At 42.2% G+C, this 11,265-nt stretch overlaps 1 long non-coding RNA gene across 1 annotated transcript; it reads right to left on the bottom strand.

Moving 5' to 3' along the window:
- Positions 1 to 9,628: 9,628 nt before the first annotated feature.
- Positions 9,629 to 10,981, bottom strand: LOC140679545 (uncharacterized). The gene is made up of 3 exons (XR_012050967.1): positions 10,629 to 10,981; positions 10,052 to 10,496; positions 9,629 to 9,952 (listed from the first exon to the last, which is right to left on the bottom strand). It is a non-coding gene; the product is annotated as an uncharacterized lncRNA (long non-coding RNA).
- Between the last annotated feature and the right edge of the window lie 284 nt (positions 10,982 to 11,265).

Below are 11,265 nucleotides of genomic sequence, written 5' to 3'. Positions count from 1 at the left end.
GTGTTTGTTATTTTGTAGTTTCATACAGTATAGGCGACATTTATAAACCCTCGGTTACACTTTTTTAAATAGATTCAATCTTGCGCGTGGAAAGTTGAAGTGAGGGCTTTAGTTGATATAACACTCTCGTCAGGGGGTTCATTAATCCAGCACAACAGCGGCTCATGGACTTATTTTATAAGTAAAGGTAAGACCATAATAAAGTTTTTTTTAATTAAATGTGCTTTTTTGTGTGCTACAGTTTGTATGTGTAAAGTTAAAGTTAAGTTAAAGTGCCAATGATTGTCACACACACACTAGGTGTAATGAAATTTGTCCTCTGCATTTGACCCATCCCCTTGATCACCCCCTGGGAGGTGAGGGGAGCAGTGGGCAGCAGCGGCGCCGCGCCCGGGAATAATTTTTGGTGATTTAATAACCCCCAATTCCAAACCTTGATGCTGAGTGCCAAGCAGGGAAGAATGCTGGTATGAGCTTTTAAACATAACCCGTTAACTGCTGCCAATCAAATGGTGAATAAGACACTCTTTAGGGTTCATATGTTTGTAAATCTGACTGTGATGAAGTCAGTGCCTCACCAGCCATAAACCTCACCGCACGTCACTGGAATGTACATTTTATTTATATAGCACTTTTCACAGAGAGAGCTCAAAAAGTGCTTCACGTGGTTAAAATCCAAATAGTTACAATCAAAACAAGAATACAGCTTGATGCAACAACAGAAACATTGCAAAAAAAAAAAAAATATAATATCAAAAAATACATTAAAAATGATAGGAGTCTACACGTAAATGTGTTTTTAACTGACTTTTAAAAATGTCAACAGAAGGTGCAGCTCTCAGCTCATGATGGAGTGCATTACACCATTTAAGGGCAATTGACTCAAATGCTCTATCTACCGTTACTTTTTAATTTTGTTGCGGTACAAAAAGCAGAAGGCGGTCAGCAGACCGCAGTGACCTAACAGGACAGTATAAAGACAAGAGATCTGTCAAGTAAGCTGGTGCTTGGCCAATGAGGACCCTGTAAATAATAGATACAATGCTGTACTGTATCCTGAAATAAACAGGTAGTCAGTGCAAGGACGCTAAAACAGGAATAATAAGACTGAATTTATGACATCTTGACCAGAGCCTAGTGGCAGCATTCTGTGCTGATTTCGGTGAGCTATGGATGTTTTGTTAAGAGTGAACTGCAATAGTCAAGACATAAAGAAACAAAAGCATTAATGACCATTTCTAGTTCAGAATTAGATACTATGGAGCTGTATGGAGATGTGGACAAAATGGCCTCATACCCACAAGCCTACGCCTTCATTTCACCATGAAAAGCCACAGCAGACACAATAAATGCCCGACTCAAACAAAACAACAGAACCTAAGACAAACAAGACAGTAAGTAATAACACCTCCACACCGCAAGCACTCATTTGAAGGAAAAAATCTGGAAACTCAACTGATAATCCATCCATTTTTCCACCCGCCCCAATCTGCGGGAGCAGCAGTCTAAGCAGAGATGCCCAGACTTTCCTGTCCCTAGCCACCTCCTCTCGTTCCACAGAGGGGACAACAAGGCATTCCCAGCCCAGCTGTGAGACATAGTCCCTCCAACGTATCCAAGGTCTGCCCCGAGGTCTCCTCCCGGCTGGACATGCCCGAAACACCTCAGCAGGGAGGCATCCGTAGTAGATGCCTGAGCCATCACAGCTGGCTCCTCTCAACGTGAAGGAGCATCGGCTCTACCTAAGTCCCTCCCGAATGACCAAGCTCCTCACCCTACCTCTGAGGGTGATCCCAGACATCCTTAGGAGAAAAACGTTATTTCTGCGGCTTGTGTTCGTGACCTTGTCCTTTCGATCATTACCCAAAGCTTGTGACCCTAGGTGAGGGGAGGAACGTAGACTGACCAGTGGCTGGCTCAGCTCCTTCTTCAGAACAACAGACTGGTGCAGTGACTGCATCATTTTCTCCTCAGGATGCTGCACCAATCTATCTGTCAATCTCGCGTTCCATTCTTCCCTCACTCGTGAACAAGACCCCGAGATACTTGAACTCCTCTACTCGAGGCAGAAATTCACTCCCGACCCGAGGGGTGCAGTCCATCCTTTTCCAACTGAGGACCATGGCTTCAGATTTGGAGGTGCTGAGCCTTATTCCAGCAGCTTCAAACTCGGCTGCAAACCGCTCCAGTGAAAGCTAAAGGTCCCACCCGGATGAAGCCAACAAGACCACATCATCTGCAAAAAGCAGACATGCGATTCTGTGGCATCAAACTGGAAACCCTCCACTCCCATGCCCACTCCAATAACCAAGCAAGGGTATACATCTGGTCCTGTCTTCCATGACCAGGACGAAAACCACAATGTTTCTCCTGTATCCGAGGCTCGACTAATAGCTGGACTCTCCTCTCCAGCACCATTGAATAGACTTTCCCCGGGAGGCGGAGAAATGTGATCCCTCTATAATTGGAGTACACCCTCCTTGAAAAGGAGGACCACCACCCCGGTCTGCCAATCCAGAGGTAACGCCCCAGACTTCCACGCTATGTTGAAGAGAGGTGAAAGCAACATTAGTTACATCAGTATGATTTATTGTTATCAGCAACATTTCGGATCGGATGTTTAAAGTCCATGCCCACGTGAACACAGATCCTTAATAAACACATACTTATCTCTGCGTTTAGGCCTCTTCTACACACGGAAAAGCGTACTTCTGTCTTTAAAAACGCAGATGTTTGCAAACGCTGGTCAAAGTGTAGAGTTCCAAAACTGCCCACTTAGCGTATGCGTGTACACGGCATAAACGGAGACTTGTGATGACGTCACGTTGTGCGCTGTCATTTTCAAAGATCAACAACACTGCCTTTCTGGCTTTACACACTTTAAGATGACTTACTGTATGTTTGAACGTAAACATGCTGCTATTTTCATTCAACATTATTCAAAAAGACACATCAAAATGGGCTCTGTGACACTCTCGCCAGCCCTAATGACAGACAGCTGTTTCAGATACAATTGCTGTCGGACCGCCACCTGATGGGACAACTTTGACAAGCAAGACTTATTGCTCTGTGCCATAAGAAAGGTGCAACATTATCTTATGTGTTTAGTTCTTATTTAACGACGCATCATGAATTTAACTTACGTGTGTTGCTTCCATTTTTATAGATGGAGCGACCGTGAGTGTTGGGTTTCAGCAGCACAGGCGTGCATGCGCGCTTTAAACACTGGACAAAAAAAAAAAATACAATATATTTCCAGGGCTCTGTGTATGTGCAGGCTGGTTTTAAAGATAATGTACATGTCATTGTACGTCTAGTATATAAAAATAAACATAATAGAGGGGTAATGCCAACAAGTCAGCGGTTGCTGCTTTTTTCAGGCTTCTGATTGGACAACATGTGCATGACACAGCAAGTGTGTGTGTTTGTGTGTAGACATAGACAGTTTTGAAACTACGCTTGTCTGGATGGAGATTGTTTTAACAGCAAATATGTGTTTTTGAAACTCTCCGTGTTCGTGTGGACATGGCCTAAAAGTGGACTTTTTTGCGTTATGTTGTTGGAGTTGTAGGGGGCTGTGCACGACCAAAGATGGTTATATACAGCACACATGATGTCCTACACAAAGTACATTTACAGTCAGTTAAATTATCTCCTTGGTGTCCTCAATGGTAGTTACGGCCATGGTTGGGGTGGAGTACAAAGGAAAAAGATGAACGGTGGTATAATATTGGCTTTGAACATGCCAACTTTGTTGACAAAAAACATCAACATATAACTGCAGTCCTTATCAGAAGACAGAGGGGGAACTAGTGCACAACTTATGGTGTTAAAAATGACCCTTGGATTTATTCTATTGTCGGTAATAAGACATGCAAATTAAGAGACACTGGCTACTTTAACCATAGAGTTGAATTAATGATATTTTAGTTGGAGACGATGGACCAGAAGTTTTGATAACTTCCACAAGCGCCAAACTCTCCATTATTTGCGACGAAGGCAACAAATATTGTTTAACCGGGCAGTGAGATTCACAATTTTACGAAGATTTAAAGGAGCGATTCCATCAAGAATGTCAGAGCATTGAGAATTACAAGATACAACTTGAGTATCAATATCAATATCAATGTTGTAAGGCTGCACAACACTGTCAAATTGTCAGGAGCTCGCATGGCTGCAGAAGTAGTGACCCCAAGATGCAGGAACGAGGAGGATAAAGATCAGGTAGGAGGGTTTTAATGTATTTACACAGAAAATGAAGCAGTCGTGCATATAAGGTCCAAACATAAAGTCAATCCTCGAGCACTGAGGAGCGCGCGAGACAGGCATAAATAGAAACATGTTGATTGGCACCTGGTGTGGACCGGCTGCCAATCAACAGCAGGTGACAGGAAAACACCGCTCAGCAAGACAAGCAGGAAATAGAAACATAATAAGAGCACTGACAGAAAGTAAACACAAAACCAGGAAGCACAAACAGAAATGAAGTGACAGATCGTCACACAAATGCAGTATAACATTTCTCTGCAGATACATTTTTTTACATACTGGAGAGTTGTAAGCATAATTGTTGAATGATCTATAATGACAGACAAGCACATTAAAATAACCCAATATTAAAAATCACTCAAATTTAGTAAGGGAAGCTAACAAGTCACTAAAATCTGCTAAATAAGAACCTCTTACAGCCTCTTATAAAATAAAAAGGATTATGACAACCCACTTTGGAAATCAACAATTCAAAACATGAGAAAGTTCCACAGTTAAATGTTCACGAGGGCCATCACCATGGCCAGTAGTCCTTTGGGTACGTATGATGTGTGTATGTTTGTGTGCATGTGTGTGTGTATGAAACACACTGAATGGTTCCCAAGTGTTACATAGCTTGTGATAGATTCAACTAGCCTGTAGGTTGCTTCATTTTGTTTGTATTTTCCCAGTTTTTATGCAGGTTGCCACCATGACAACTAGGCGTATCCCGATCGATATCAGCAAAAAAACAATCACTGCAATATCATAACCATAATTCTGTCCTGGTAATTTATGCAGGACGGTTGCGATGTTCTCAACTGTTGGCCCCATCCTATGAAGACACGCACACATTCTACAGATTATTGTTCTCTAAACACTCTCTGCGGCGTCATAAGTAAACCGGTAAATCACACCAATGGGTTAATGATCAGGTTGATCACATACTTGTTTTATTACTCATTGTCCTCTTGTGACCAAATATTGCACAATTAGATATTGCTCGTATTCCACGACGTGACTTCTTCCTGCAAGTGAAAAACAGTGATCATTAGCCAAGCCAAGATGGCTGTTGTGCAGCAAGCAGCGCGCTAACTACAAACCCCGTTTCCATATGAATTGGGAAATTGTGTTAGATGTAAATATAAACGGAATACAATGATTTGCAAATCCTTTTCAACCCATATTCAATTGAATGCACTACAAAGACAAGATATTTGATGTTCAAACTCATAAACTTTTTTTTTTTTTTTGCAAATAATAATTAACTTAGAATTTCATGGCTGCAACACGTGCCAAAGTAGTTGGGAAAGGGCATGTTCACCACTATGTTACATGGCCTTTCCTTTTAACAACAATCAGTAAATGTTTGGGAACTGAGGAGACACATTTTTTTTAAGCTTCTCAGGTGGAATTGTTTCTCATTCTTGCTTGATGTACAGCTTAATTTGTTCAACGGTCCGGGGGTCTCCGTTGTGGTATTTTAGGCTTCATAATGCGCCACACATTTTCAATGGGAAACAGGTCTGGACTACAGGCAGGCCAGTCTAGTACCCGCACTCTTTTACTATGAAGCCACGTTGATGTAACACGTGGCTTGGCATTGCAGGGGCGTCCATGGTAACGTTGCTTGGATGGCAAAATATGTTGCTCCAAAACCTGTATGTACCTTTCAGCATTAATGGTGCCTTCACAGATGTGTAAGTTACCCATGTCTTGGGCACTAATACACCCCCATACCATCACACATGCTGGCTTTTACACTTTGCGCCTATAACAATCCGGATGGTTATTTTCCTCTTTGGCCCGGAGGACACGACGTCCACAGTTTCCAAAAACAATTTGAAATGTGGACTCGTCAGACCACAGAACACTTTTCCACTATGTATCAGTCTATCTTAGATGAGCTCAGGCCCAGCGAAGCGGACAGCGTTTCTGGGTGTTGTTGATAAACGGTTTTCGCCTTGCATAAGAGAGTTTTAACTTGCACTTACAGATGTAGCGACCAACTGTAGTTACTGACAGTGGGTTTCTGAAGTGTTCCTGAGCCCATGTGGTGATATCCTTTACACACTGATGTTGCTTGTTGATGCAGTACAGCCTGAGGGATCGAAGGTCACGGGCTTAGCTGCTTATGTGCAGTGATTTCTCCAGATTCTCTGAACCTTTTGATGATATTATGGACTGTAGATGGTGAAATCCCTAAATTCCTTGCAATAGCTGGTTGAGAAAGGTTTTTCTTAAACTGTTCAACAATTTGCTCACATATTTGTTGACAAAGTGGTGACCCTCGCCCCATCCTTGTTTGTGAATGACTGAGCATTTCATGGAATCTACTTTTATACCAAATCATGGCACCCACCTGTTCCCAATTTGCCTAATCACCTGTGGGATGTTCCAAATAAGTGTTTGATGAGCATTCCTCAACTTTATCAATATTTATTGCCACCTTTCCCAACTTCTTTGTCACGTGTCGCTGGCATCAAATTCTAAAGTTAATGATTATTTACAAAAAAAAAATGTTTATCAGTTTGAACATCAAATATGTTGTCTTTGTAGCATATTCAACTGAATATGGGTTGAAAATTATTTGCAAATCATTGTATTCCGTTTATATTTACATCTAACACAATTTCCCAAATCATATGGAAACAGGGTTTGTATCTAAGTACGTAAGAGGCCTAGATCTTCCTGCAAAAAGCAGAAATGAGCAAAAACTATGCAATGGAATAGATTCCAATATTTATCAAATAAAGACTTGTTGAGTGACATCAAGAAGTAAGTATCCGTCGGTCTGGTTCTCAGACATGTCGAACTATCAAATGCTCTAGACATCATTCTACACGACAAAACAGAGGAAAACTTGGAAAAACATGGAGGCATGTTCTACAACTTATTCGTGTGTGGCTGAGTTCAGGAAATTGGTATTAAGACTCTTCCAAACAAATCATGCATCATTTTTGTAAGGTTACATTTCATGATTTAGTTACACACACCTTTTAAGAGTACACATTTTTTCCCGTCTTTATCAAAATATAACTTTATATCTTAACATTGTGTATGTGCTGAAAGCTTCATTTATGATTGCTGCCTTTAGTAAAAGCGTAACTCTTTTAGGTTTTGCTCACATTTGCTTTCTTTTATTTAGACTCGCCGAGTTGGTGCTTTATGAAATGCTGGTAGAAAAAATGTGTTTTAAGAAATACAAATACTATCAAGATAATACTTAGATGGGAAACACTAATTGTTAAAAGTGCATCAAACAAACCTTTAACAAAGTGATCACTGCAAACTTGTGCATTATTGGACTCGAGTGCATGCTAGAATTCTTGTTGTCGTTTTGTAAAATCTTTCAGTCTTCCACCCTACTTGAGTACCTCTCGAGCAACTTTGAAGAAATGTTTATCCTTTTCGCAATTTGAACGATTCGTACAGCCAAAAACAATGCAATCATATGCCATTTAGTACCCATTTAGAAGACGCTGGCTTGACCATTATGCGTATTGAATGAACCTGAAGTGAGCCGGATGTGACGTCATATGTAACCCAGCAATTAGTTTTGAGTGTTGTGCGTAATACTTGGTAACCATGTGAATAATGTTATAGGTTACATAAAGTATGGTTTCAGAGCATAATAGGTGTGTCGAACCCTTCTGCTGGAGTCTATGAGTGAGCAGTGTTTGTGTGTGTGTGTGTGTGTGTGTGTGTGTGCGTGCGTGTGCGTGTGAAAAACACTGAATGGTTCCCAACTGGGTACGTAGCTTGTGTGATAGGTTCAACTGGGCCTGTAGGTTGCCTGATTTTGTTTTCAATTTCCCAGTTTCATTTGCAGGTTGACATCATGACAACTAGAGGTGTCCCGATCGGATATCAGCTAAAAAAAATAGAATGTGATTATATGTGCTTATGTTACAGGCCTCGCACCAAGTAGCCTGGTCCTCGTGTTCAAAGTGGTGTGTCTGTTTTGGAAAAATAAAAAAAAGACACAAAATGCTTGGTTGTGTTCTCATGGCAGGCTGTGGCCTGTCTCTTATTGTATTGTATTTTGCTTTGAATAACATCCAAATTGTTTTAATTCCAAACATGTCCATACACAATATCGAACAATTACCTACCTTTGCAATTTAATGACAAATGTATCCAGATTGACATGGAGGTAAATTGTTATATTCACCAACACTATCTTGCTTGTGTGTGATAATAACTACATGATGGTGCTGTTAAAACATTTAAATTTTACATGTACTGTAACTCACTTTGTTCATACTGACATTCCTTCATTTTAATATCACTGTTTTCTGGAATATTGTTTTTTTTATATATTATTGCTGTCATTATATATCACTTCCAAATACAAAACAGGAAGACAATTATGGAAGTATTATTGTAGCAAAATGATTTGCAAACATGTGTCTCAATCTTTGTGCGTGTAATCCAATCCGCGAGCGTGTGCACTAATTTGTGTGTATGTATATCAATCCGAGTGTGTGTATCCAGAACCACGTACGTGTTTTAGATCCACGTACGTGTGTTTAAGTTGTCTGTGTGTCCCTAATCCAGTGGTTCTCAAACTTTTTTTGTCATCCCCCACTTTGGACAAGGGGGAGTTTTCAAGCCCCACCTGCCCCCATCGCTCCAACAGAGCGCTAATGCCAAGCTTTAACATTTTCAAATTTATTGAACATCAAGTTGTATACATTCAAACTCAATAACATAAAATAACATCAAGTTCAATGATAAATAAAATAACTGTGCAGCTGTGGTACAACTTGCATCAAGTTCAATAATAAATAAAATAATTTCCATCAAGTTCAATAATAAATAAAACAAAAGTGTTATAACTTGCATCAAGTTCAATAATAAATCAAAAAAAGTGTTATAACTTGCATCACGTTCAATAATAAATCAAAAAAAGTGTTATAACTTGAATCAAGTTCAATAATAAATCAAATAAGTGTTATAACTTGCATCAAGTTCAATAATAAATCAAAAAAAGTGTTATAACTTGCATCACGTTCAAAAATAAATCAAAAAAACTGTTATAACTTGCATCAAGTTCAATAATAAATCAAAAAAAGTGTTATAACTTGCATCAAGTTCAATAATAAATCAAATAAAAGTGTTATAACTTGCATCAAGTTCAATAATAAATCAAAAAAGTGTTATAACTTGCATCAAGTTCAATAATAAATCAAAAAAGTGTTATAACTTGCATCAAGTTCAATAATAAATCAAAAAGTGTTATAACTTGCATCACGTTCAATAATAAATCAAAAAAAGTGTTATAACTTGCATCAAGTTCAATAATAAATCAAATAACTTGCATCAAGTGTGACGTGATTTCAAGAGAAGAAGACGACAGGGAGACGATGACGTCGTTTAGCTGTCAGCGTGTTTATTGACAGCTTGGTGTGTGAATGAGATGTGTAATTAAACCAAAGAGATGAAGTGTGACTAAATGTGGAACTTATCTGAGTATGGTTGCCAGAGGATGTTGAGAGTGCGTGTTGATCCAGGCGGAAGTCCAAATAAGGGCAAAGCAGGCTCGAGTGTTGGAGGACAGGCGGGTGGTCGAGGACAGGAGCGCGGCGTCGTAGTAAGTGGGCAGGCGTGAGGTCGAAATCCAGGAAGGCAAGGGGGGATCCACAGGGAGGTCCAATGTGACAAGACACACAGCTTGACGACGAGGAAGGATGACGGGGAGCTGGAGAACGACACAACACAAGAGACGATGAGAACGACGGGGAGGAAGCACAGGGAGAGAGAATGCACATGTAAGTGAGCGAGAGACGTGTGGGCTTACTGTACTGGATACGAGAAGCTACGTTCTGGCGTCGGATCTCAGGTTGCGCTGGTTTATGAAGGCTGATCGCTCATCACAGACAGGTGCGTAGATTGCCGAGCGTTTGCAGCCGCGCGGAAGCGCGCTTGCAGCGGAGAGAGGGCGCCCGTGGGCGTGTCCCGCGGTGCGCTCGTCAGGGCACGCAACAGGAGAAGCAGCAGAAGTGTGACCCATAACAGGACCCCCCCCCTTATGCGAGACTCCCGACGAGCTTCGGGGTGCCTCAGGGTGAGTCCGGTAAAAATCCTCAATAAGGGAGGGGTCGGCGATGTAAGAAGCCGGGACCCATGATCTGTCCTCGGGTCCATAGCCCTCCCAGTCCACGAGGTAGACCCATCCTCTTCCTTGTCGTCGGACCTTGAGAATCTCCCTGACGGTCCACACCTGGTCCCCATCCTCGAGAACCCTAGGCGGAGGGGGGGCAGGGGTGGGGGGGCGACAGTGAACTGTTGGTTACTGGTTTGACCTGAGACACGTGGAACACCGGGTGGGATCTCATGGAACCAGGGAGATCCAGACAAACTGCTGCAGGATTGACCTTGGATCTGACCGTATATGGTCCAACGAACCGTGGCGCTAGTTTCTGAGAAGATATCGGGAGGTGGAGGTCCTTGGCCCGTAGCAGCACCTGCTGCCCGGGCTGATAGTCGGGAGCCGGGATGCGCCGCCGGTTGGCGTTACGACGCATCTTCTCAGATGCCTTCAATAAGGCAGCGCGGGCAGACCTCCACACCTTGCGGCATCGTCTCAGGTGGGCTCGGGTGGAAGGAACTGCCACTTCGATCTCCTGGGAGGGAAATAAAGGAGGTTGAAAACCTTGCCAGCATTCAAAAGGGGACATACCAGTAGCTGCGCAGGTCATGGAGTTAAAGGAGTACTCCACCCAAGGAATAAACTTGCACCAGGAGTTGGGCTGTTGAGCAGCCATACAACGCAGCATGGTCTCCACCCCCTGGTTGGCCCTCTCCGCTTGTCCATTGCTCTGGGGGTGGTAGCCAGAAGTCAGGCTGACCGTGGCTCCGATTCCCTTGCAGAAAGCTCGCCACACCCGGGAAATGAATTGGGGTCCACGATCAGACACAATGTCGGTGGGGATACCGTGAATTCTAACCACATGCTGAACGAGCAGTTCTGTGGTCTCGGCCGAGGATGGGAGTTTGGGCAAGGGTATGAAA

This window comes from Nerophis lumbriciformis, linkage group LG02 (genome assembly GCF_033978685.3).
Source record: "Nerophis lumbriciformis linkage group LG02, RoL_Nlum_v2.1, whole genome shotgun sequence".
Classification (NCBI taxonomy): Eukaryota; Metazoa; Chordata; class Actinopteri; order Syngnathiformes; family Syngnathidae; genus Nerophis; species Nerophis lumbriciformis.
Note: the sequence above shows the minus strand (reverse complement) of the source record. Positions and strands in the feature narration are given on the sequence as shown.